Genomic DNA, 26,113 nt, shown 5'->3' on the forward strand with positions numbered 1-26,113 from the left:
CTCTACTACAGCTTGGGATACCTCACACTTAGTGTGGGTCAATGTTTATGAAGATAATTGCCATGCATCCAAGATGATACCATGTGTTAGTGCAATGAAACTGTGAATGATTCATAGTGTCTAACTATTTTTATTCATTTCAACTAGCAGTGTGATGGTGCAAAACCATTTATTTTCATGCTTTCATTCTAAATGTAATTGTTGCGTTGCATAGGGTCAGCACCAAGTATGGTCGTGCTATTGAACCCTTTAATTCTCAAACCACACGTATCTTATATGCAAAGTGTATCAGAAAAACTGAGGTATGTAAAAAGAAGGGAGTTGAACGTAGTGACTGAAGGAGAATAGGGCATCGTCCTCAAGTCGTCTTGACTTGGTACCCAAGAACCTACCAAACCCTCGCAAGGCGCAGGCGACACTTAATCTTTTATTTCACTCACTTTCATTTTCGCTCTAACCTTCCTTAGTATTTTTTCTAGCTATTAGATGCCACCCCTAGGAAGACAAGGCATCGGCCCCTCGGGTCTAACTCATCCCCAATAACCTACCAAGCCCTCACAAGGCGATGATCAATTGCTCTTAAGATTTTTCTTATTTTTCTTTTCTATTTGAGGGGTTAAAACCCCTTTTTACACACCTTTGTATTTTTATATTTCAAGGATATTCAAAATTTCTCTAATTTTTATTTTGGTGGGCTTCTCTAACTGCCTCACTACTAATAAAAGCTCCTAGAAATAGTTGCCTTGTAGGCTAGTAGAACAGGGTCACTAGGACTACCTTCTAAAATAGTTCTTAAAATGATCGATAATGTCTTCATAGGAGGTGGACTACTTAGACCTCCTTTTGAACACTAAGACTTCATGCCTTGATTGCCAATTTCCAACAAAGAAAAATTTCCCATAAGTACATAAACACAAAGAGCATAGAGTGAAAGCACTTGTAAACACTACAAGGATATGGAGGTATAGCGACGGCGATTTGCGATGTAAAATCGCGGCTCGCTATTTGCGTCGCAATTATAGCGACGCAAATAGTGACGGTACTCAGACGAAAAAAACGTGGGTTGAAACCTGAGCGTGTTATATTTGCATGCATACACGAAAGAGAGAGCAAAAGGGAGAGCAAACATCTTGCATTTGAGAGGGAGAGAGAGAGAAAGAGGGAGAAAGAAGAGTTCTCACCACTGCCGCCGCCGTTTGCAAAGAACAGGAGGAGATGTATGGAGGGCGAAAAGGAGACGCCGTCATGAAGAGGAGCCGCCAAATCCTTCTTCGAGCCTTTATAGTGAGTGCATTGTTCATTCTTGCTTTGCTTTTGTGTTTTCTCTCTCTTTTACTTGTTTTTGGTATAATTCATATGTATTGAGAGAGGGAGAGGGAGAGGGAGGGAGAGGAAATGAGAGAGGGAGAAGAAGAGGGAGAGGGAGAGGGAGGGGGAGAGGGAGAGGGAGGGAGAGGAAATGAGAGAGGGAGAGGGAGAGGGAGAGGGAGAGGGAGAGGGAGAGGGAGAGAGGAAAACATTAAACATAATAGGGAAAGAGAGAAAGAGAGGGAGAGGGAGAGGGAGGGAGAGAGAAAGAGAAAGAGAGGGAGAGGGAGAGGGAGAGGAAGGGAGAGGAAATGAGAGAGGGAGAGGAAGAGAGAAAAGAAAATGAGAGAGGGAGAGGAAGAGGAAGAGAGAAAAAACATTAAACATAATAGGGAAAGGGAGAAAGAGAAAGAGAGGGAGAGTGAGAGGGAGAGGAAATGAGAAAAGGAAATGAGAGAGGGAGAGTAAGAGGGAGAAGGAGGGAGAGGAAAGAGAGGGAAACATTCAACATAATAGGGAAAGAGAGAGGGAGAAGAAGAGAGAAAAAACATTAAACATAATAGGGAAAGAGAGAAAGGGAGGAAGAGGGAGAGGGAGGGAGAGGAGAGAGAAAAAGAAATGAAACATTAAACATAATAGGGAAAGAGAGAAAGAGAGGGTGAGGGTGAGGGAGGGAGAGGAAATGAGAGAGAGAGAGAGGAGAGAGAAAAAGAAATGAAAGAGGGAGAGGAGAGAGAAAAAAAGAGAAAGTAATTTAAACATAATAGGGAAAGAGAGAAAGAGAGGGAGAGAATGAGGGAGGGAGAGAAAATGAGAGAGGGAGAGGAAGAGAGAAAAGGAAATGAGAGAGGGTGAGGGAGGGAGAGGAAGAGGAAATGAGAGAGAGAGATAAAGAGAGAAAAAACATTAAACATAATAGGGAAAGAGAGAAAGAGAGGGAGAGGGTGTGGGAGGAAGAGGGAGAGGAAATGAGAGAGGGAGAGGAAGAGAGAAAAGGAAACGAGAGAGGGAGAGGAGATAATAGAAAAAACATTAAACATAATTATAGAGAAAGAGAGAGAGAGGGAGAGGGAGAGGGAGGGACACAAAATGAGAGAGGGAGAGGAAGAGACAAAAGTAAAGAAAGAATGAGAGAGAGAGGAAGAAAACATTAAACATAATAGGGAAAGAGAGAAAGAGAGGGAGAGGGAGAGGGAGGGAGAGGTTGTTGTTTTCTTGTTTTTGTTTGTAGTAGTAGTAGTAGTAATTTTTTTTCTTTTCTTGTTTATTGTTGTTTAGTTTTCTTGTTTATTATAGTAGTAGTTTTTTTTTCTTCTTTTCTTGTTTATTATAGTGGTGGTGGTAGTGGTAGTGGTAGTGGTAGTCTTGGTCGTGATCATGGTCGTGGTCATGGTACTGGTAGTAGTAGTAGTAGTAGTAGTAGTAGTAGTAGTAGTAGTAGTAGTAGTAGTAGTAGTAGTAGTAGTAGTAGTAGTAGTAGTAGTAGTAGTAGCAGTAGCAGTAGCAGTAGCAGTAGCAGTAGCAGTAGCAGTAGCAGTAGCAGTAGCAGTAGCAGTAGCAGTAGCAGTAGCAGTAGCAGTAGCAGTAGCAGTAGCAGTAGCAGTAGCAGTAGCAGTAGCAGTAGCAGTAGCAGTAGCAGTAGCAGTAGCAGTAGCAGTAGCAGTAGCAGTAGCAGTAGCAGTAGCAGTAGCAGTAGCAGTAGTAGTAGTAGTAGTAGTAGTAGTAGTAGTAGTAGTAGTAGTAGTAGTAGTAGTAGTAGTAGTAGTAGTAGTTGTTGTTGTTGTTGTTGTTGTTGTAGTAGAGAGAGATATATATGTTGTAGAGAGAGATATATATGTTGTTAAAGAAAATGAGAGAGGGGGAGGAAGAGAAAAAGGAAGAAGGAATGAGAGAGAGGGAATAAACATACAACATAATAAAGAAAGAGAAAAAGAGAGAGAGATGGAAGGAGAGGAGATAATGAAAGGATAAAAAAACAAAGAGAGAGTGGTGGCGAGGTCCGGTGAGGTTCGGTGCAACACCATGAGACGGGAAACACTCCGACATATATACATTAATTTGTGGGTGGGTGGGTGGAGACTTTACATACGTTAATTTTTGCTGAGTTACAAGAGAAGAAATCCATTCTCAAACAATTTAAGAAAGAAAAAAAGAATGATAACAAAAACAAATTGTTTTTTGTAACGTAGACAAAATGGAAAACGATGAAGGTCTTGATTTTCAAGATCGTGAGGCGTATCTTAATCAGCGTGTCCCATGTCCTTGCTCTCAATGCAAGCTGGCAATTAGATAAAAACGTCGATTGTCTATAGTACATGTACGACACTTAGGCGAGTTTCAATCTGAGATCATTCATCAGGCAATCTTGGATTTTCAGCAAATGGTAAGAAAAGTTAATATCAATCATGCATTGTGCTCGCAAGCTAATTGAATACCATATACAAGAAGATTGGGTGTAGCTGGCACATTTTCTATCCAGGGAAATGACATCTCATCCCAAGGAGGAGTGTAGGTCAATTAGAAGAGTTTGTGGGCATGCGATGGATGGATTGTCTAAGCCAATCCACCACTTGGAAGGTACTACCCAATCTATACCGTCAATACCAGAGGAGACATGCAGCCTTCCAAACCTACCTACAATCTTGGAGCCTGAGATGGAGGCAATGATCGATGCATTGATTCCCATTGATGTCGAGACTTCTGATCTGCTTAGAGAGGAAGCATCCATACCATTATATGATGGGTCCTGAGTCTCTCGCATGAAGACACTGCTTGCACTCCTAAGTGTGCAAGTAAAATACGGGTGGAGCGATGCAAGTGTGACTGAGTTGTTCAGGTACCTTGTATGTATGCTTCATTGATTTCTTTTGGATACTATCATTAAAAATATTTGTGCTTTTTCAAGGTGTTTTATGATTTTTTTAAGGTTATTAAAATATCATATGTTACCATCTGCAAATACCATGCCTGAGTCTCATGATGATGCATGACATGTTTTAGGAAAGCTTGGCATGGACTACAACAGTATCCATGCATGTATCAACGATTGCATACTGTTTCGAGGAGAATACGAGACTATGGAGGCATGTCCAAAGTGTGGTGTTCACAGGTATCGACAGGACTTGTAAGGGCAAACCATCCCTCAAAAAGTTCTTAGACACTTTTTGCTTATCCCCCGCATAAACCACATGTTTGTACGTCTGGCATGGCAAGCTTGACAACGTGGCATGCGCAGAATAAGTCCACAAATGGAGTTCAATGAATATCAGTGGATTCACATGCATGGAGCCACATTGACTCTACCTTCCCAAACTTTGCCTAAGAGCCAAGGATTCTTTGGCTCGGTCTTGCAATGGATGGCCTGAATCCATTCCGTCTGTGCTCAACTTCTTACAGTGTTGGCCTATAGTCCTTGTCAACTACAATATCCCTCCATGGCTTTCTACGAAGAAAGGACATCTCATCCTTAGCTTACTCATCCCCGACTGCTACAAAGTCAAAAATATGGACGTGTATCTTCATCCATTAGTCAATGAGCTTAAGATTTTGTGGGAGGAGGGGGTCACTATGCAAGATATGAGCAAGCGCATGGTCGACGGTCTGCTAATATTCGAGCCATTCTCATATGGATGATGCATGACTTTCCGAGATTTTGAGAGTGCTCAGGTAAACATGCTTCCATTCTCGTTTGTAATATCTATCATAGCTCGTTCAAGTTTGTATTCACTAGGGATAGAGGTGCTGGAACAGGTCTGATTACCTCAGGTTATCATGCATGTCCATTGTCGGGCCACAGTTAGACTCCTGAAGATCACGAACCATGAAGAAGATGGTATATCAAGGACATGCCACTTTCTTGCCAGAGGGTTATGAACTCAGGGAAGGTTTTCTTGGTGGAAAACCTCCAACATGTATGAATACTGCAAGTTGATATGAGCTGAAAATGGTCCATGCGGAGTCACATCCAAACAGAATGCGACGGTTCTCTGTTTTCTACGAGTTGCCATATTGGACCCACTTACAAATCAACCACTTGTTGGATCCCATGTATAGTTTCAAGAACATGGGCAGCTTGCTATGGGACCACATCACAGGAAAGAGAGACACTATAGGGGCACGAATGGATTTGAAGGAGGTAGGCAAGTTGGAGGCGCTTTGACCGCAGTCGAGTGCTGATGGTCGCGTGCAGCTACCTCACACTCCTTGGGTTTTATCCACTAAAGAAGAGCACATTGTGAAGCAAATAGTTAAGTCTATCTGCACTCCGATGGATATGATGCATTCTCTCAGGTCTGCGTTTTCTAAAGACGACCAATTATCAAGGCTAAAATCCCATGATTGGCATAAGATATGTTAGGTTTGTACTACGAATGGATTGTAATTGGCGTGCACATTTTGCTATTTGGAGTTTGGTCATTGTTCATAATGCTTTCTCATTTGTGGCAGTTTGTACTACTGATCGCAATCGCAGGATGCCTTACACCAGAAATACGCGGGGCCATTTACAGGTTGTCAACTTTAGTGCAATGGATCTCATAGAAGGAGATTAAGACGTCCTCTATTGAATCTACGAGGCAGCGGGGAGCAGTGGAGACGGTTTGTCTCTTTGAGAAATACATGTCTACTAGCATACTCACGATACAAATCCACCTTTTTGTGTATCTTGTAGATGAAGTGGAGATTGCTGGACCTGTCCATACACGATGAATATTCTTCTTGGAGCACTTCATGAAAACCCTGAAAGGCTTTGTGTGACAACAAGCTCGGCCAAAAGGTAGCATGGCTAAAGGTTGATTGGTGTCTGAGGCGCTATTGCATATTTCACAATGGCTACCAACGGTGGATCCAGACAACAATATGCTATGGTCACTGAAAGACGATGATAGACTGACCGGAGATGTGGTGGTTGGAAATGGGGTAGAAAAGAGAATGGATGCTGCAATGGAGAAGAAGGTAAATCAATTTTGTATGTTGCACCATGCCTCTATGGAGACATGGCTCCCCAAGTACCAGCAAGCTAGGCAAGATCTAGAGGAAGCGCGATCTGAATTTCGATGTAGTATGCGCCATCGACCGATTCGATATCCTGAGGGCATGGAAAAGATGCCCGGTTCATTTCAATGCGATGGTTACATGGAGCTTTGACCGTAGCGTCTCGTGAAGGGGCGGAGGTCTCAACTGAGGAGTGAGAATTGTCGAGGGGATGTAGTCCAAAGGTGATGACGTGTTTAGGATTTGTCGTATCTATATTTTATATGCAACAACTAGTTTGAGTGTTTCAATGTACAATACAAAATATATAGTGGGTGGTCGCGCGAACGACATTTTCACGTGGAGCATATTGACAAAATGCACTCCACAATAGACTATGGTATCATGGCAAGGTTCGAGCAAGAGAGTTGACGACGAGCAATAGATCCAAACACAGTTATAGATGAGATGGAGTATTTTGGGAACTTGCAAATTATTGTTACGGTGGATTACCATAGCTTCTCCATGATACTATGCGATGTGCAGTGGTTCAAAGTGGTACTTGAAGGAGATGGAGCAACAGTTCGACGAGATCCATCTAGATTTCTCAAAATAGATTAAAAAAAAAAAGGGATGGATTTGCGTGACACCTTTATGTTGCCAACCCATTATGAATAGGTGCATGAACTCATTTGTTTGTTAATTGTATTACGACATGGTACATGTCACAATAGTTTAATCTCTCTAATACGTGTTTATGAATAGGTAATCTTCTATCCAAACCCCCGAAAACCTCGATGGTGGTATGTTACACTACAACAGGAACGAGGCATAGACACGCATGTTAGATGCGCAAAGTCGGGCGCGTCTATCACAGCGTCTATAAGTGCGTGTAAACGTGCATGTAAATAGACGCGAATTTTGCGTCTATATAACTGCGCAAATAGATGCTAATATAGATGCCCCAGCAGATGCACAATTATTTAACCACCTAAAATTAGCAATTCACATAATTAAAAAACCAAAGTTAATAATTATTTAACCACCTGAAATTGATTCTTGAGCATGCACATGTGTGCATGATAAAAACCATAGAATTAAGAATACACATTGAATCATTGAATTAAAAAAATAGAGTTAATAATTACTTTTTCATTGCTCTCTAATGAATGGCAGTTCCTCCAGTTTTGACAAGCCTGATATAAGTAATTAGCGGCAAGCGACAGAAACCTTACAATTAGTAGCAAGCATTGCAATATGTATCTCGTAATTTCTCTATGTACTTAAAGATGATAAAAGATACTTCCTTTTATTATGGAAAATTCAATTTAGCTTTAAAATTGACTATTGATTCTTGAGTATGCACGTGTGCGCATGATAAAAACCATAGAATTAGGAATACACATTGAATCAATAAGCAAATTAAGTATGTTACAGTGAATGATCCATCTCATCTTCAATGAAATCAACCCTTGCTAAACTATCTACTTCTAGGTCTATGTTACCAAGATGTAACAAAACAAATAACTCTATCCCACTATCAGATGTGTTGCTATATTGCTCAATAACTTCATCAATATCATCCACAATCACATTATTGTCTTCTTCTGCGTTTCCTTGAACATCCTCGCGAGGTTCATCTTGTACTATATCACGCATATCATCAATTATGGTGTCATCATGCACATCATCATTAATTGTTGGATTGTCATCTGCTATCTCCATGTCGATAATATTACCATATATTGGTTTTGAACGATTAGATATAGGGATGACATACCACCATCGGTTATTATTTACCATTGGATGATGCACAACCTGTATTTGAAAAACAAAAGCAAAAAACTTAAGTACTTATTATATTGTGTATATGTATCACATGTATACATACAAAAAAATTAGCCTTTGGATATATACCTGCTCGCATTGTTGAGGTAGTACTAATGTGTCATTCTTGTTTTGGTGAAATTTTGTAGAGTCAATGATTACAAAACCACTTGGATGACGTCTGATTGCGCAATGCTCACCATTTGTTACCACTTCTTTAAACCACTTCACATCCAGTACATATATAAAGAATCGTCTGAAGTTAAGCTTCAGAATATCTTGGATCAAGCCACAATAACCTTCCATGGTACCATTGGCATCCTCGAAGTGAGCAAGGACACCACAATCTTGGGTATTTCTCTTTTCATCTATATGTTGAGTTCGAAGATGTTTACCCTCATATCAAAGTGTATTGAATAATGTGCATTGGTAGTAAAAGATAAAAGATCAAACATGTCAATTATTTATATAAAATAAAACTTATAGAAAAAAATTAATTGATAGTATGTCTCACCTTTGATAAGCAACCTCGTGCGTATTTCCACTCTTCTTGAGATATATTAATTTCCTCCTCTTTTTCCATTCTCTCCATTTCCTCATGTAACCAATCTATATCAATATGACGTGGGAGCGCATTTAGATGATCTGGAAATGAGACATTACGTCCATATCTAGTGCGAAATTCTTGTCTTTCACTTTTTCTTCTTGCCCTTGCTTCATTATATAGTGTCACCCATTTGCTCATTACATCACTTTTGAGCACACAAAAACTATTTAACTTACGAAGTTCTTCTTTTGTTAGTACTTTACTCATTCCTTTTCCTTGAGGTACTATAGAGGTCATCCTCAAGTCTTCATCATCTTTCCATAGTCGTGGTTGAGAGGGATCCACTTCAGCAAGATATTCGGAGATATAAACAAGGGATGATTGCACTAACCAACCCTCAGCCATGCTTCCCTCAGGCCGTGCTTTTTGCCTCACAAAATCTTTCAAGGTTTTCATGAAGCGCTCAAGAAAAAACATCCACCTTACATGAATTGCCCCACAAAGTGCGATCTCATCAATCAAATGTACGAGTAAATGTAATTAAGTAGTTAAAATGGATCGAGGAAAAATTTCCTCCACCAAACAAACCACCTCAACAGATAATACTCGAGCATCTTGCAATGTGTTTGGATCAATTTCCTTCGAGCTCACGTATTTGTCAAGATGTATGATGTGCTTGTTTATTTTTGTGTAGAAATTCAAAGATATATAATGAAAAAATACAATGTATACACACCTCACAAGCTCTCCCATCTTGTAAATGATATCACGTACATCTTTGGATACACAATGGGATATGCTAGTAGGAAGTACGAACTGAATGCAAACAATATTCATAGATCAAATGATTAGTTGAGGAAAAAGTCATCATACCCCAAAGTTTACACATAGTTACTCTACTAATTACTATATTCATGGTTAGAGATATCCTTACTTGAATCATTTTGTGCCAATCGTGGAACTTCAAACCAGATAGTTGCTCCACACCTCTTTTATTTTTCTTTATGAAGGCTCCCTTGAGACATCTCATACATCCTGTGGGTGTTCGAAAGCTATATATTTGTTCCTTCACTATTTTTTCATCATTCTTTGACAACATTCAAGGTGCATGGGGTAGCTCAATCTTTCCTCTAGGTCCAACGCATGGCCAGGCTCGTCTCATGCGACCAATGTTACGTAAATCCTTCTTTACATTAACTAAATCACGAGCCCCTATCAAGTGATCCCATAATGTAGATACAACATTTTTGAATATGTGCATGGGGTCCAACAGGTGATTGACCTTGAGTTCATTCCAGTATGGAAGACAAAAAAATATAGAGAACGTAACAAACAAACAATATATTATGTAAACAATTCATTATGCTAAATACTTTAAAGTCAATCGAGAGAAATGCACTTCTTATCGACTCATGCCGAGTGGAGGGTGGCTGTGGCTGTCAGCATTAATCCATCTCTCCTTCCAATCTCAAATGGTTAGAGATTGTGGAGTCATTCCATTAGTAGGGAGAACATATTTGGGATGGTCAATAGGAAGAAATCGATGATGATTGTCGTAGATAACCTTCTTTAAACGTGCCGGCCTAGAGGAAACTTGAACATAAGTTTTATACGTGGAACAATCGGAAAATGTCGCAAAACCTTACGAGGCACATCCATTGACTTCATCTCCACTTCGTATCTTGATTCGCCACAAACAGGACACTCTCGTGCAAACTCATGAATCCCACGAAATAAGACACAATCATTGACACATGCATGGATCTTGACATGCATGGATCTTGACATGATCGAGGCCTCCGAGAGATGTCAAGTAATGTCTTGCTTGCTCTCTCTTAGTTGGCAAATTGTTTCCTTTTGGAAGCATTTGTGATAATAACCTACAAATATTTTTAAAAGTGAGTTAAAAAACCACCAACATATATTTTTATCTGATTTTAAAATAGAACAATTAATATTATGATTCATAAGCCAAACTAAATTGATGCCTACTTCAATAACGCATCCAAACTGACATTACTCCATCCATAAATTGTTTGCAAGTTAAGTATCTCAAGGGACGCACGAAGAACGGAGTACGTACAACCTTCATACAACGGAGTAGATGATGCTACATATAGTGGATCATCTGGCTTCGTAGAGTGACCTTCTCCCTGAACTGTTTGTGAAAATAGATGGTGTACCATGTTGTCCAAAATCTCATCCTCTACGACTTGATGGGGCATTTCACGAGGGCTACTATCATGGTCGTCAGTCTCTACTCTTCTTGAAGACTCTACCTCCTCGCGTCGACGTTTTGCAGCCTCTCGACGCCCGAGAGGGAGCATTTGAGAATGTGGCACCGCATCCTGCTCAACTACAAAAGGGAGTTTCATGTACGTTGATATATAATTCCCTAACATAGACTAGCAATCTTAGTGGTAAAAAAAAACAATGAATACCGGTGATTTTTCTCGGTCCCATTCTCCATACAAGCTGAGATGTGACATTGCAATTCGACGTGCTCGAAAAATACACCCTCGACAATGATCACACATGTATTTAATTTTTCGTCGTAGCCATGCATCTCGATTATGAAGATGCAATGTTTCATCCTCACTTGAGGATGTGCTCATTGACTCATCAGCTTGCATTGCACTAGGTGATGACGAAGTCGACATGATTAAACCTAATTCATGACAACATCAAAATATTTGTCATTCATATGTTTACATAAGATCTCAATTTTAAATACACAAAAATCATCATAAATATATTAAAACTTATTATAAGAATTCACTATCAAAACTTATCTTAAAAATAAAAAATTATGATAAAGCCCAAATGTGCGTCTATATCTGCGTTTACCTACGCGTCTATATTGGCGTCTATTTCCTCGTCTATGTTTGCGTCTATACTCGCATCTATCTGAACAATCAATGCGCATATACACGCAAAAATAGACGCACATGTCAAAATTCAAACCATACTTAAATCATTTCTTTTCAAACTGCGCCTTTCCTTTCCTGCGTTTTTTGCGGTTCTGAAGCTTGAGTTTAGCCGACATGCAGTCTCTTCATGCCTCACCTCCTCATGACTCACCTCTTCTTTCATGTCAAACACACAAGAAGGGAAAAAGAAAAGCCAAGGAGAGGAAGAAAGAGAGAACAAGAAGAAGCAGCAAGCAAGCATCAAGGGAGGGTAACTTACCAAGGAGAGGAAGAAGGAGAAGAAAGAAGCACCACCACCCACCACACCAAACACCCAAGGTGAGTTTCTCTCTCTCTCTCTCTCTCTTTGTTTCTCTCTTCCTCTCTCTGCTCTGTCTATGTATTTAGGATTTGTGATTCCATTATGTATTGCATTTTGTAAATCATCAATGGCGGTCGTTGGCCTAAAATCAGCCGACTGAGTGCGTCTGATAGCACGTCTACATCTCAGTGTAGACGCAGATATAGATGCGAAAAATGTTTCCTATCATAGCGTCTGAGGGCGCGTCTTAGTGCGCGTGTGCTGGCGCATGTGCTCTGCAGTGTACACGCGATGATACACACGCTACACAGAAGGTTGACCTGCAGTCTACACGCAATTATACACGCGCATTGACCTGGAATGCACGTCTAATAGCGCGTATGTGCTGCATCTTAGATGCGTAGATAGACGCGTTGGACAGAAGGTTCACTATGGAGCGCGTTTGAGGGCGCGTCTAACCTGCAATTTAGACGCGGGGATATACGCGCTAGGTCTCCCAGTTCTGATAGTAAACAATATATTTTTGCAATGATGAATGTGACCAATCCCATGTTTGTGTTTATCAGTTTTCTTGTTTAAGAGAAGCATTAGCACTTAAGTCTTATGCTCAATGTCTAAAGAAAGCTCTTTGAAAATGTAGGTAATATATGATTTTTTGTATGCAAATAAATTTGTCTTTTTCCTGTGTTTTTTTTGCAGATGTCATATCCTGGTTCATCTAGCAATGACCCGGATGTGGATCGCATGAATGATACATTAGCCTCCTTTGGCAGGGGGTCAATGCATTTTTTGGAAGTTTTCCCAGTAGGGAAGACTTCATGGAAGAGATGGCCAGACACCTTGGCCGCTCTCCCACAGCGGACGAGGTGTTCAGTGTCATGTTTGGGACGCCTCTCATGTATTTGCCTAGCACTACTTCCCAGACTCCACATGCAAGTACTCCACATGCAGGTACTCCATATGCAGGTACTCCATGTGCTCCACGTGCATCGGCTGAAGCACAAGCATCTGCAGAAGCACGTGCATCTGTAGAAGATCGTGCGTCCAGTGAGGCAGAGGGTAGTCGACAGAGAGAGAGGAGGGAGTGTCAAGGGGGAGGACGAGGCTTGTGTGGGCATTGCCTATGAGGTGGCGAGTGATCACCCTCATCAGTAGATCACGTAGAGGAGGTTGTACGCCAGTACTATAGAGTTACAAATGCTGGTGGCATCTTTCATGATGATGAGGAAAGGGATGTAATGGCGTACATGAGGAAGTCCAAATTGAGTTAACTCGAGAGAGTTGGTGGAGAAAGCATTGGGCCTACCTAATAAGGTGGAAAGGCAACCGAAGAGAGATGTGTATGCCATGTTAGGAATGGACAAGGTGGTGGTCCACACAAATAATGGCATTAGCTTGGAAGACATCCCTGACCCCAAAATCCAACTCCAGGTCAAAATGATGCACGCGTTGTTCTCCAACCATAGGTACAACTCAATAATGAGCGGAATCAATGTGCCTATGCTGGAGAGCATTACAGCAGGATCCCTTGACGAAGTGAACCTAAATGGCTTTGTGCAAAAGACCATCGAGTCTTTAGCAAAAGCACTAGCAACAGGAGGGAGACCAGTAGGAGGAGAGTCCCCTACTACCGAGGCAAACTAAAAGCGTCATCCTAAAAGGCATCTACCATCAGATTTAGTGGGGTATTGATAGCTATAAATAAGGAAAGCATTGGGGGAAGGATATGGTGAAGAAGGAGTCGGAGAAACACCTGAAATATCACCTCCTCACCAGGAATAACAACCACACTCTAGTGAAAGGACAGTGAGTGAGGATGAGGAAGGAGAAGGAGAAATACAAAGTAGCCAATAAAAACCCAAAAAAACCAAAGAAGAAAGATTTGCAAGAGAAGGCCGAGGAGGAAAGTAGGAAAAAATAAAAACGAGACTTACAAAAAGCTAAAAGAGAGTTTAAGAAGGAAGAGAAAGAGAGGAAGAAGAAAGAAACTGAGAAGTCATAGAGATTGGAGGAAGAATCAAGAAAATCAAAGGAGGAGTTGAAAAGGAAGGAAGACAAAGACATGGCTTTAGCAACACACCTATCTATAGAGCAGCTATGCATGCAAGTAGGATGAGTTGGGCACCATGAGCCCGCGGCTAGAGATGAAGGCCCAAGCTCAAGCATGCAAGCATCGAAGATCATGTCAACTGCAGTGAAAGAAGGCAAGGGCAAGGCCCCGATCAATCCCACCCCTACCCTCATAGTGCCCGCCACTCCCACAATCATATCCGCACCACAACCAAAGTGGATGCTACCAACCTCATGGCCTAGGTACAGTACTTTGTTGATAAGGAAATGGCCCAAGGAACAGGAGAGGGTACCCCCATAATAATAGGAACTAAAAGACGAGCAAGACAGTAGCCAACACTGAGTCTAGGCATGATCCCAAGAGGCAGAAGAGGGAAACCTCCACAACCTCCCATTCCCATGATAGAACTCCCACCTACAGACTATGATGACTACATCAAGGAGCTCCTCTCACAACTTGAGAAGGCAAAGGAAGATAAGAAGATGGCAGTGGTTGAACTAGAGGCAGAAAAGGAGGCCATGGCTGTGTCACAATTATAAAGAACTCTTCAAGTAGCCATGTGCCAGAGGGAGATAAGTGAGTTGAAGGAGCAGCTGCAAGCCAAGGATGAAGCAAAAATCGAGTGGCAGGCAAGGTTGGCTGAAGAGACTCAAGCCCTAGTGAGCATGCAATGCCATAATGACGAGCTCATAGAGCTCCATGAAGACCTGCAAGGGGAGATGGAAAAGGTCCATAAATCCATAGAAGAGTTAAAGGTGGTGAGGGAGGAAAGGGCACATAGATACCGAGAGGAGATCAAGAAATTGAAGCAAGAGGCAACCTCTGAGTAGGAGGAGAACCCACATTGAAAAGAGAGATCAAAGATCAAGAGCAAAGGTTGATGATGTTGGCACAAAGGCAAGGAGAAAGCCTTGAGGAAATGGAGAATTGAGCTAAGGACTGGGTGAACCATAATGAGAGAAAAGTCAAAGCTTTGGCACACCGTCTGGCTCAGGTGGAAAAGGACAAAGTTCTAGTTGAAAGTAGAGCAGAGGCCGCCCAAGTGAGTTTCAAAGTCTAGCAACATGCCTTCTTGAACATATTGCTAGATATCACTCAAACCAAGGAAGGGGAGGCCATTGACTCCATAAAGAAGAAGCTAGGGATTGCACACAGGGCCCTGAGAGTAGGCCTGCACAAATGCTAGCACAACCCATGGGTGTCAGCCTTGGCCTTGATGAGCAACGAAACTATCTATTGCAAGCAGGCTTGACTGCACAAGAAGTCGATGCACTAGGGTTTGCTGAAGGGGCACAACAGGCAACAGGGTAGCAAGGAGAAAAGTCTAGCACAAGCTTTGACGTGGGACCTCATGAAGAAGAACTTGTCCCATAGCCTCCCTCCCCACGCCCAAAAGAGTAGCAGTAGTAGGTAGACACCTCTGTTGAAAGAATAGCAAAGCTTAAGAGGAAGAGGCAAGGGATGGTGGAGTAAGCAAAGTGAAGATTGAATGCTAAGCCAGTAGTGGTGCTGACTGCACCCATCCACCAAGCCCCAAGACGATGGCCTAGCGAGCTTCAATTCCAAACTTGTGATCTAGGAGCAACAGGAGACTGATAGAAGGCCCTTCAACCTTAATTTCTGATTCCCCATCAACTTGCGTAGAGTACTGCCAGTCAAGATGGTGGAAGAGGTAATTAATGTGGGAAGCCGGTTAAGAGACAAATGGATGATGGACCTAAAAACGGGCCGGCACTGGCTCATGCACTAGCTGGGCCTCATCACTACGCACAAGACAACCCCTCGGCCTTGCGGCCAGGAGCGTCTATCAAAATCTCTGCCTTCCTAAACATTGCGTTTGTAATACGTTGTAGTCCAACTGATCCTAACCCAATATTACTCCTCAGAGGGAGTCCCTTCCACATAGCCAAAAGGCTCGAATCACATACACATGGGGTTCCTCCTACGGCTGAATGCCGTCAATCCTCTGCGACTCTCCTACACCTTGGGGATTGGCCCCTCAGTGCGCCGCTCAACAAATAGACACATCGCACAAAAGTCGCTCAAGGTACCAAATAAGCGTATCCAGGAATGTACCATTGTCCTTACTTCTCTCTCCCATAGACCCCACGACTAGCCTACAACATGGGTACCTCACTGCCTCTCATCGTAGGTCATGTTCTAATAAACCAATTGCAATGCATGTCCAGGAGCTGATCACTGATACTTTTTTAAATTCTTTTCATGCTCTATGCATTTGGTGGATGCCTAGTGCTCAAGCATTTAGCAAAACAGTATCGTGCACAAGTGCAAAACATTCTTTTAATGGTTTCCAACTACCGTTCGTGCTTCGTTGCATGGGCCTAGCACCGAGGTGCTCCTCGTGCTACTAAGCTCTTGATCTTAATTATCATCCGTCCTAAATGCTATGCATAGAAATCAGCAACTTTCCCATCATCTCACACGGCATTTAGACATATTTCAACTTCTCTACCCTTCCCCGTTTAAATATTGCATCGTTGGATAGGTTTATAGGGTATTTTGACATCATTTTATGTGAAAAAACTAGAAAAAGACACACTAGAACAAGAAGGCGGGGTTGAACTGAGGCAAATCCTCATGCTTCAGTCCCCACAAACATTCACAAACATTGTTATTATTTATCCTTATTTTTCGGAACCCAAAATGCATTTTTCCCCTATTTTTTAGGGTTTTTCCACCATTTTCTTGTATTTTTCCTTATTTTTATGCATTATTTAATTACTGAAAATTCAAAACAGGTTATGGGCTGTGGCCCTTAGTTCCTTCTTGCAGAAAAATGAAAGTTTAGTTGATGTTCCTATTTACTTCCCCATTTTTATGCCAAAAACCCTCATTTTCCCTTGTTTTTCATGTTTTACGTGTTTTAGCATATTATTTTGAACCACAAGATGAATATTTTTCTGGTTTTTTGATTATGACCAGCAAGAACTCATAGAAAATAGCAACATGAACAGTTTTTATCCCACATGAACAACATTTCATCAAACAAAAGCCATAAAAGCTCAAATTTCCTTTGAAAATTTTAAATTACTGCTTATTTGCGTGTTTCGGGTTTCATGTCCATGGCTGTAGATTTGGAAATCAGCAGCACTTCATGTCCAGTACAATTACCAATCACCATTTCCAGCCCGTGGAGCAATCCGATCCATGCCGGACAAGCCTCCACCATTCTTTCTTCTTCCTTCTTCTCCCCACATGAACTTGCCTTTAGAAGAGAGAGAGGGAGGAGAGAGAAAGACTGAAATCAGAATTCTTCATAGAGACCACCATTTCTCGGGCGAGAGGCGGCGATAGAGTCCACAGACAGAGGGGAATGAAGCCCCATAATCCATTGGGGGGGTTGTTTGCAGCAGCCATGATGCCCTCTCTCCATCCATGGCGAAAAAAATGGCGCCTTCTGTTGATCACGTTTTTTCATGCCTCTTCATTCTCTCTCCACGTTTTTTGCTTCATAAGGTGCATAAATTTTTTGGGGGGGGTCCAAACTCAAAAGGCATGCTCAAATTTGGCCTCCCAAGTGTCCACCTTTTCATATCTTGACCGTTTCCTTGGCCATTTCCCCGTCCGGACTCCGAATTGAGCTCTGAAAAATCCTGGGCGTCCGGCTTAGCATCCCGCATTGGCCAGTAGCTCATGTCAACCCGCAAGACCATCTGAAAAATTATGAAAAATCAACAAGTGTCGCTCGGGCGCCTTTAAAGCACTTTGACGCTTAAAATCGTCCTAGATCGAGCTGCCGCCTTTGACATTGAATATTTTTCCCTTGATATTCATAATTTTTAGCTATTTTTAAGCACTTCCCGTCTCCTAAATTCCGCTCTCATTGGCGACCACGGGATAGGGCGACTCAGCCTGTCGAATCCACGAACATATCTGCACATAAACAACCAAAGAAGCATCAAACTGATACAAAACAATTATATACTAAAACTCAGCACAATGCTTCCCCTAACCCTGGACAGAACCAAGGCATGACAGCCACAAGGAATAGGCCTAGCATCATCTAATAGAAGATCCGAAGTGAGTCACTTAACCAGCTGCTCCAACACAGCCAAACTAAAAAACCTATCAAAGAGGTTGCCCTAAGTGGTAGTCTGCACTACTTACCAACTAAAGACAACACCACTAGGAGCTCCTACAAGGCGAGGACTCCTATAGCCTGATCAAGGAATATTTTCGTTCAGTACATGTCTTCTTTTAGGGTTTTTATTGGATGAACATACTTGGGCATGTAAAAAGGAGGGAGCTAAGCGTAGCGACCCAAGGAGAACAGGGCATCGGCCTCAGGACCTGTCTCGGCACCCAAGAACCTACCAAGCCCTCGCAAGGCGACACTTAATCCTTTTCTAACGCTCACTTTTATTTTCGCTCCAACCTTCCTTGTTTTGTCAATTTTCTCCAGCAAGAAGGCACCCCTAGGAAGACAAGGTATCGGCCCCGGGTCTGACTCGTCCCCAGGAACCTACCAGGCCTTCGCAAGGCAATGATCAACTGCTTATATATTTTCATTTCATTTCTTTTCGTTGATAGGGGTTAGAACCCCTTTTTACACACCTTCATATTTATATTCATCTTTTGGGATGTTTAGGGTTTCTTGGCATCATCATTATTATCTTCTGGCAGGCTTCTCTAACTGCCTCACTACTAACAAGAACTCCTAGAATGGCTGCCTAGCAGGTTAGCAGAACAGGGCCACTAGGACTTCCTTCTAAACCAGGTCTTTCAATGTCTAACAATGTCGTTGCAGGAGGCAATGACTACTCCAACCTCCCTCAAACATACTTAGCCTAAACGTGGGATTTCATGCCTTGGTTGCCGATCCCTAACAAAAATAGATCCCCTCGACAAGTACAGATACACATATAACATGAAAGAAAGGTACTCGTAAATGAGAAATATCACCTGGATTGGCCACAAGAAGCTTCCATCGCAGCAAAGGCTCCTCCAGGCTCCATCAAATTCCACAAAACACGAAATCTGTCCAGCACAACACTAAAACAAAAACCCAATTAAACGTACCTGCACTAGACAGGAAAATGACCCTCTTGGCCTAATGAAATCAGACATGACTTTGCTACAAAACTGAATCGGCCCTCTTGGCCTAATGAAATAAAACAATACTATGCAGAACATCCACCTGGAAACAACCATGATAGACATCAAAGCATACCATTCCCAGGGGAACAAAGGCTCGTAGCCCTAAACTAGGTGCATTAAATTATGACCTATCCCTCCTGCGTATATTGCAAGAGGTGTTCGCATCACATGTCGTCTAATCAGTCTATGGGTCCAAGATAACAAAGGCAGATGAGTCTCGCTTACCCTCTGCATCACCCAAATCAACCATCGTCTGCCAAAGAGGGCATGTTCAGAAAGCATACCCCACAAATGACCAGGTCCTGTCTCACCATCAATAGATATATCGGGACAAGGGCCACAATTAAAGAAGAGGTCTTCTTCATACGCAAAATTAGCCAAAGAATCGGCAAACTGATTCCAACTCCTCGGGATCAGCTGAAAAGACACTCTATCAAATTCATCTAGCAGGGCTATGGCAGTATGATGGTACATACAAAGGATGGGGTTTTGTACCATGTACGTCCCATTGAGTTTATTTAAAACCAACTGAGAGTCCCCTTTCACCAATAACTGGCGGATACCACCCTTCTTCGCAATATTCAAACCCATAATCAGGGCTTTGTATTCTGCCATATTATTGGTAAAATTCACCCCGAGATAAGCAGCTAACTTCATGACAGTGCGTCGTCGGGGGTCTCGGATGACAACTCCTACACTTCCTTTTTTGCATGGACCCCTGGACGCCCCATCAAAATACAAGGTGTACGTCCATAAAGGGTTTACATATCCCGCCATCATGAACTCTCCTCGTAATTATGGTAATTGAAATTCAGCATATTCAACGGGTGGACTGTAGGCTCCATCCCTCCATCATCATTGAATTCAACAGGGATGCTCGTCAAAATCTGTAGGCAGTGATGGCAGAAGACCTTGATCTCCCAAATAAATGTCCTGCCTTCTTGCTCAATCACCTTGTATCCTTTGCTCCACCAAATGAGCTTTCCCTGATGATACCTCTGTTCCAAATATGGGTGTTCTAAATAAGGGATCAGACGACCCATCAACCTCTATCACGATTTCCTTGCAGATATTTGATCGATCTCGCCTAGACCTGCAAGGCAGTCATAGCATTATTGCAATCAGAAATAATAAGGTTTAATCTTATTAAGATTAACCTTATTTTTAAATTCTATCCCCTCAAGGTCAACTAACAAAACTGTGGATTTATTCTTTCCTATTCTAACGATCCTATAGGGCCCATCCCATTTGGGCTCTAGCTTGCCTGGAAATAATTCACGTCGTGCATCATAATACAGAACAAGCTGTCCTTTCTTAAAGGTGTATTTCTTGGCTTTGAGGTCGTGTAACTGCTTCATTCGGCGCTTCGCCACTTCTTGGTGCAATAAGCTCTGCAGCTTAAGCTCATCTAAATGTGCCAGTGTCGTCAAACGCTCAAAAAGTGCGTCTTCATCACTCAAAGAATGATTGATGGCAAACCGAATAGTCGGCAGCTCAATCTCTAAAGGCAAAACACACTCCTCCCCATATACTAACTTGAACGGGGTATGGCCAGTGGCTCGTTTGAAGGTCGTATTATAAGCCCACACTGCCACGTATAACTTTTTATCCCAATCTCGTTTCTTTTCCGACACGATTTTGGACAGGATGCCCACAAGCTGCTTGTTGGTACTTTCAACCTGACCATTGGCTTGCGGATTATATGGGGTTGTCTTGTTATGCTTGATTTGCCACATCTCTGTCAAACCTTTAATCATCTTATTCAGGAAATGGGTTCCGCGGTCCGACACTAATTCTTTCGGCGGACCAAACCGACATATTATCTGCTCTAAAAGGAAACAAGCAGTTTCTTTAGCATCATCTTTCCTTGTTGCACGTGCTTCTGACCACTTTGTGAAGTAGTCAGTTGCTACAATGATGTACCTCTTTTGTGTAGTCGACGACGGAGTAATAGGACCCACAAAGTCTATTCCCCACTTCTCAAATGGAAGTATCGCCATAATAGGGGTGAGTGGTCGTTTCCTATTCTCTCGACTATCATGTCGTTGGCAAATATCGCATCTCTTAACATACGCAAACGCATCTTGGAAGATGGCAGGCCACCAATAACCTGCTCTTAAAGCCTTTTGTGCTGTAAGCTGTCCAGCAAAATGGCCACCGCAAGCAGAATCATGGCACTCTTCCAAAATGAATGGCACCTCGTCAGGCATCACACATCGGCGATAGATGTCGTCAACCCCTTGCCGATATAATGTACTTGCGATCAAGGCAAACTTTAACGCTTGTTGCTTAATTTTCCTTCTCTCAGCTTTAGATAGTTCGGATCCCGCCTCTCCCGTTGATAAATAATGCGTTATTGCAGCGTACCAGGAGGGAATAGATGCCGTATCTATTTTAAATAACAACTCCATGTCACTACCTTTAGCTACAGATTCTTTCGGCTCCCCAAAGTCCACAAGACATTCCACGATGCCTTGCAACCTTGGTGGCTTACTCTTGATTTCATAATCAAATTCCTGCAAAGTGATTAACCACTTTGCTAGACGATCAGGCGGCTGTAGCTTATTCATCAATAATCGAAGCCCCTCCGCCTTCGTATAAAGCACGACTTTCTCATAGAGAATGTAATGCCTGAATTTCTTGGTCCCAAAGACCATCACTAGACACAATTTCTCCATGTAAGTATAGTTGATTTCGGATACCCCTAGCTTCCGACTAGTAAAAGCAATCGGGTGGTACCACTTCTCTTCCCAAAATTGGGCTAAACAGCAGCTGATACTATACATGGTGGCTGCTGAAAATATATAGAACATCTCACCTCTTTTAGGTGCTTTTAAAACGGGCGCTCTTGCTAGCTCTTGTTTCACATCCTCGAATGCTACCTTACAAGTGTCACCCCATACAAACGAACAGCTAAAGGACAATAAATTTGTAAGCGGCAACGTTCTTTCTGCCAAGGCGTTTATGAATCTACGATAGTAACCAATCGAAGACAGAAAGCTATGAACCTCCTTCAGAGTGCGTGGTGGACCCATGGCAACTATAACTTTGACCTTCTCAGGGTCTGTCGCAATTCTTACCGAACTGACCACATGACCCAGCAACAGCCCATAAGGTACTCCAAAAACACACTTCCGTGGGTTTAAGGCGATGCAGAATTGTCTACAGCGCTCAAAGCATTTTCTTAGAATGATCAACTGCCTTTCTCTCACGGTGGCAGCCCCTAAATCATCAATAAACACCTTCAACTCTTCAGGGGATATGTCACCGAATGTCTTATCTGCTGTTCGTTACCACGAACCAGGCGCATTGCATAAACCAAAGGCCATCACATGGTACGCAAAAGTACCAAATACAGTGATAAAAGTTATTTTCAACTTGTCCTCTTCTGCAATTGCCATTTGGTTGTATCCTGCAAAGCAATCAATAAACGAATATATCTCCCTACCCGCTAATTGATCCAAAATCTGGTCAATAAATGGCAATGGGTAGTAGTCCTTAACTGTCTGCTTATTCAGCTCCCTAAAGTCTACACATAAACGGATTTGATTATTCTTCTTCTTTCTAATCACAACTGGCGAACACCATTCCGTGTGTTGCACAGGAAAAATCAAACCCGCTTTTCGAAGCTTCTGTAACTCTTCAAACAGCCCGTCCCTCAATTCGAAAGGCATACGCCTTACTTTCTGCCGTACAGGACGACTGCCCTCTTTCAACGGAATTGTATGAACAGCAAGGCTAGGAGGGATGCCTCTCAACTCATCATAACTCCAGGCAAAGATATCACAGAATTCCTGGATCAAGGCCACATAGTCCTCCCTTTCTGCTGTACTGAGCATAGAACCTAATTTGATTGGCCGCGAATCATCAGGCATACCAAGGTCTAGCTCGATAACATCTGCATCTCTTATACGATCTTGGGCCTCTATCGGCTCATTCAAAGTGGTCTGATAGATGTCCTCTGTGGTGGATCCCTCTTTGGACTCATCACTCGATGATGTCTCACTAGCAGATAAATCTTCTAATGTCTCCAATTCTGTAGAAGATAGAGGAGCTCTCTCACTCTGCGGGGACTCAGGACAAGCATCAACCACCACACGCTGGGCACCTCTGCCGAATATTAGCCGACCGGCGGGTATATCTACTTGGCAGTCCGCTTGCAAGATCCAAGGACATCCGAGTAATACTTGGTAACTTGGACGGCCTGCAAAACGAATCACCCTAAAGTCCAACAGGCATTCTACATTTGCAACAGTGACATGGACCTTAGTAATGCAGCCTTCCGGCTGTCTCAAACTATCATCTGCCATTCTGAGAATTGTGGAGGTATCTTTCTGGATCGCAAGACCCAACCTTTCCATCAATTCAGAACTCATAATGTTGACCGATGATCTCGTGTCGACAATAGCATAATCTACTAATATCCCATCGACATAGGCTGCAACCCTTGGGCAATGCTTCTCAGCATGCTCAAACCAGTCATCACCTACTCGCGCAATACCCAAAGGTTCTACGATATACCCGGTACGTAGAATCTTTCTAAATTCCTTGCGTACTCCTGGGGAAAGCTTAATAAGCTGTAAAAGATTCACATCCGGCTTGACTTCGCAAAGAGAGCTCGCCAAATCGAATTCATGATAATTTGATAGAGCTCGCTTTTCACGCCAAACCATCCGCTCTTTAGGTCGCTGAACTGGCTTTATTGCCTCTTTCTTAACTTTCACCTTCTTCTTTGGTGGTTCCTTATCGGCTTTACTCTCTACGGGCTTCAAAGGTCCCCCTTCTAGGGCAGGATCCAAAACTTGCGTTCATTTGTCGCCTTGTTTAGGGTTTCCGTCGACGGGCTTATCCTTGTCGGCTTCTCTACCCTTTTGACCTCTTGTAATAACAGCTCGTAAATTAGAGGTTTCAGCATCATTAATGCATACAGCCTCAATCAAACTAACCCCACTACCACTTGGTAGCTCTTCCACTGTAGTCTTTGGTCGTTGAAGTATTTGTTTAGGCCCATCTTCTCGCTGGGAATCATTTCCTTGGGCACGATGATTAACAGGCCCTGGTTGCCGACTTCCTCGCTGGAGGGAACTGATCTTACTCCAGCAAGTAGCTGCTAAATGGCCAAATTTTCCGCAAATGTCACACTTAACATTTGGGCAATTCCTTGGATAGTGCTGCCCACCACACCATTTGCAACTAAACCTCGACGGCGCACCCTCCTCTGGGTATCTACTTCCTATCAAATTTTGTTGTTTTTTAAGGAAGTTGACATCAACGGCTATTTGTCGATACTGCTCCGTAATCATGTCGGTATAATGCTTCATCATGTCCTTAACCTCGCCAAGAACATTGGAAGCACTCGACTCATAGCCTTGGTCATTACCATGTCATTCCATCGGCCTAACAATTCGATTAGGCACTGGTTGTTGAGCCACAGGCATGGTATTAGAATTGACCGTCTGGCCTCCACCATTTGGAGCCATTTGACTGCCCGTAGGCATCGACATGCTAGAGGGAGCTGGTAATAAAGGGACATTCTGCATCATGTTCCCTCTCCCATTAGGATTAGCCATCGCTATCCCTTGGCCACTACTGCCATTGGCTATTGCCATATTGTTTCCCAATACTAAACCCATGTTCGAATTGCCTCTAGAAGCATAGGCTGCTTGTAGTCGGGATTCCACCTCTTGTGCTCGTGTAATGGCAGTATCTATATCCCCCAAGGGGACACTACTCAACTGCAATTGGATATTAAAGTCCAACCCATGTAGGAAATATTGCAATTGGGCAGCTGCAGGGATAGGAATAGAGGTGTCCAACTTACGAAAAACCTCTTTTATTTTCTTCGCATAAGCACGAATATCCTCGTGTGGTTCTTGGCGGGTCACGTTGAGTACACGCAACCAATATTGCCCACCCCTTTCAGGGGCAAACTCCCTTCGAAAAGCTCCATAAAATGAATCAATATTCAATATGGTTCCGGCTTCTAAACCATGATACCATATAGCAGCTCTTCCTTTGAGAGTCATGTTGAAGAACATCATTAAATGTCCTTCTTCTTGAATGCGACAGTTAAACATCAGCTTTTGAAACTCCCTAATGTGGAGTTCCGCATCTTCCTCAACTAACCCATTAAAAATGGGTAGCGGGTAACCTAGAGCCGGCAAATCCGTCGTTCCTGCTGGAATTGCAATAGGCTGCGCCATGACGCGGATTGGATTTGCACTAGGAATAAGGAACGGTGGGGTTACACCTCCCGTACTTAGCGTGGACTGGCTTATAGAAGGAAGGGGAGCACTAGAGCTTCCACCTTCTCCTAACTTACTGCTCGTGGTACTAAGACCACTAGATCCACTCCCTCGTAAGGGTTCAGCGCCGCTACGCTTAGGAGAATATCTCCTAAAAATTTCAGCACGTCGCCTAGCTCTTTCGTCTCTTTCTTGCTTTTGGATTTCTGCTAGACGATGCTTATCAATAAATAACGGATCAATCTCAGTATCCTTTGGCATAAACTGCTAGTTGGTCCCTAAATAACCAGGATTCGAGAACCGCCACTTTTAAGCGGCTCCCGGCAGACGCACCACTGATGGACCTAAAAACGGGCCGGCACTGGCTCATGCACTAGCCGTGCCTCATCACTACACACAAGACAACCCCTCGGCCTCGCGGCCAGGAGCGTCTATGAAAATCTCTGCCTTCCTAAACATTGCGTTTGTAATACGTTGTAGTCCAACTGATCCTAACCCAATATTACTCCTCAGAGGGAGTCCCTTCCACATAGCCAAAAGGCTCGAATCACATACACATGGGGTTCCTCCTACGGCTGAATGCCGTCAACCCTCTGCGACTCTCCTACACCTTGGGGATTGGCCCCTCAGTGCGCCGCTCAACAAATAGACACATCACACAAAAGTCTCTCAAGGTACCAAATAAGCGTGTCCAGGAATGTACCATTGTCCTTACTTCTCTCTCCCATAGACCCCACGACTAGCCTACAACATGGGTACCTCACTGCCTCTCATCGTAGGTCATGTTCTAATAAA

This window comes from Lygodium microphyllum, chromosome 25, assembly GCF_053477565.2.
Source record: "Lygodium microphyllum isolate KBCC chromosome 25, Lygodium_microphyllum_v1.1.10, whole genome shotgun sequence".
NCBI lineage: Eukaryota > Viridiplantae > Streptophyta > Polypodiopsida > Schizaeales > Lygodiaceae > Lygodium > Lygodium microphyllum.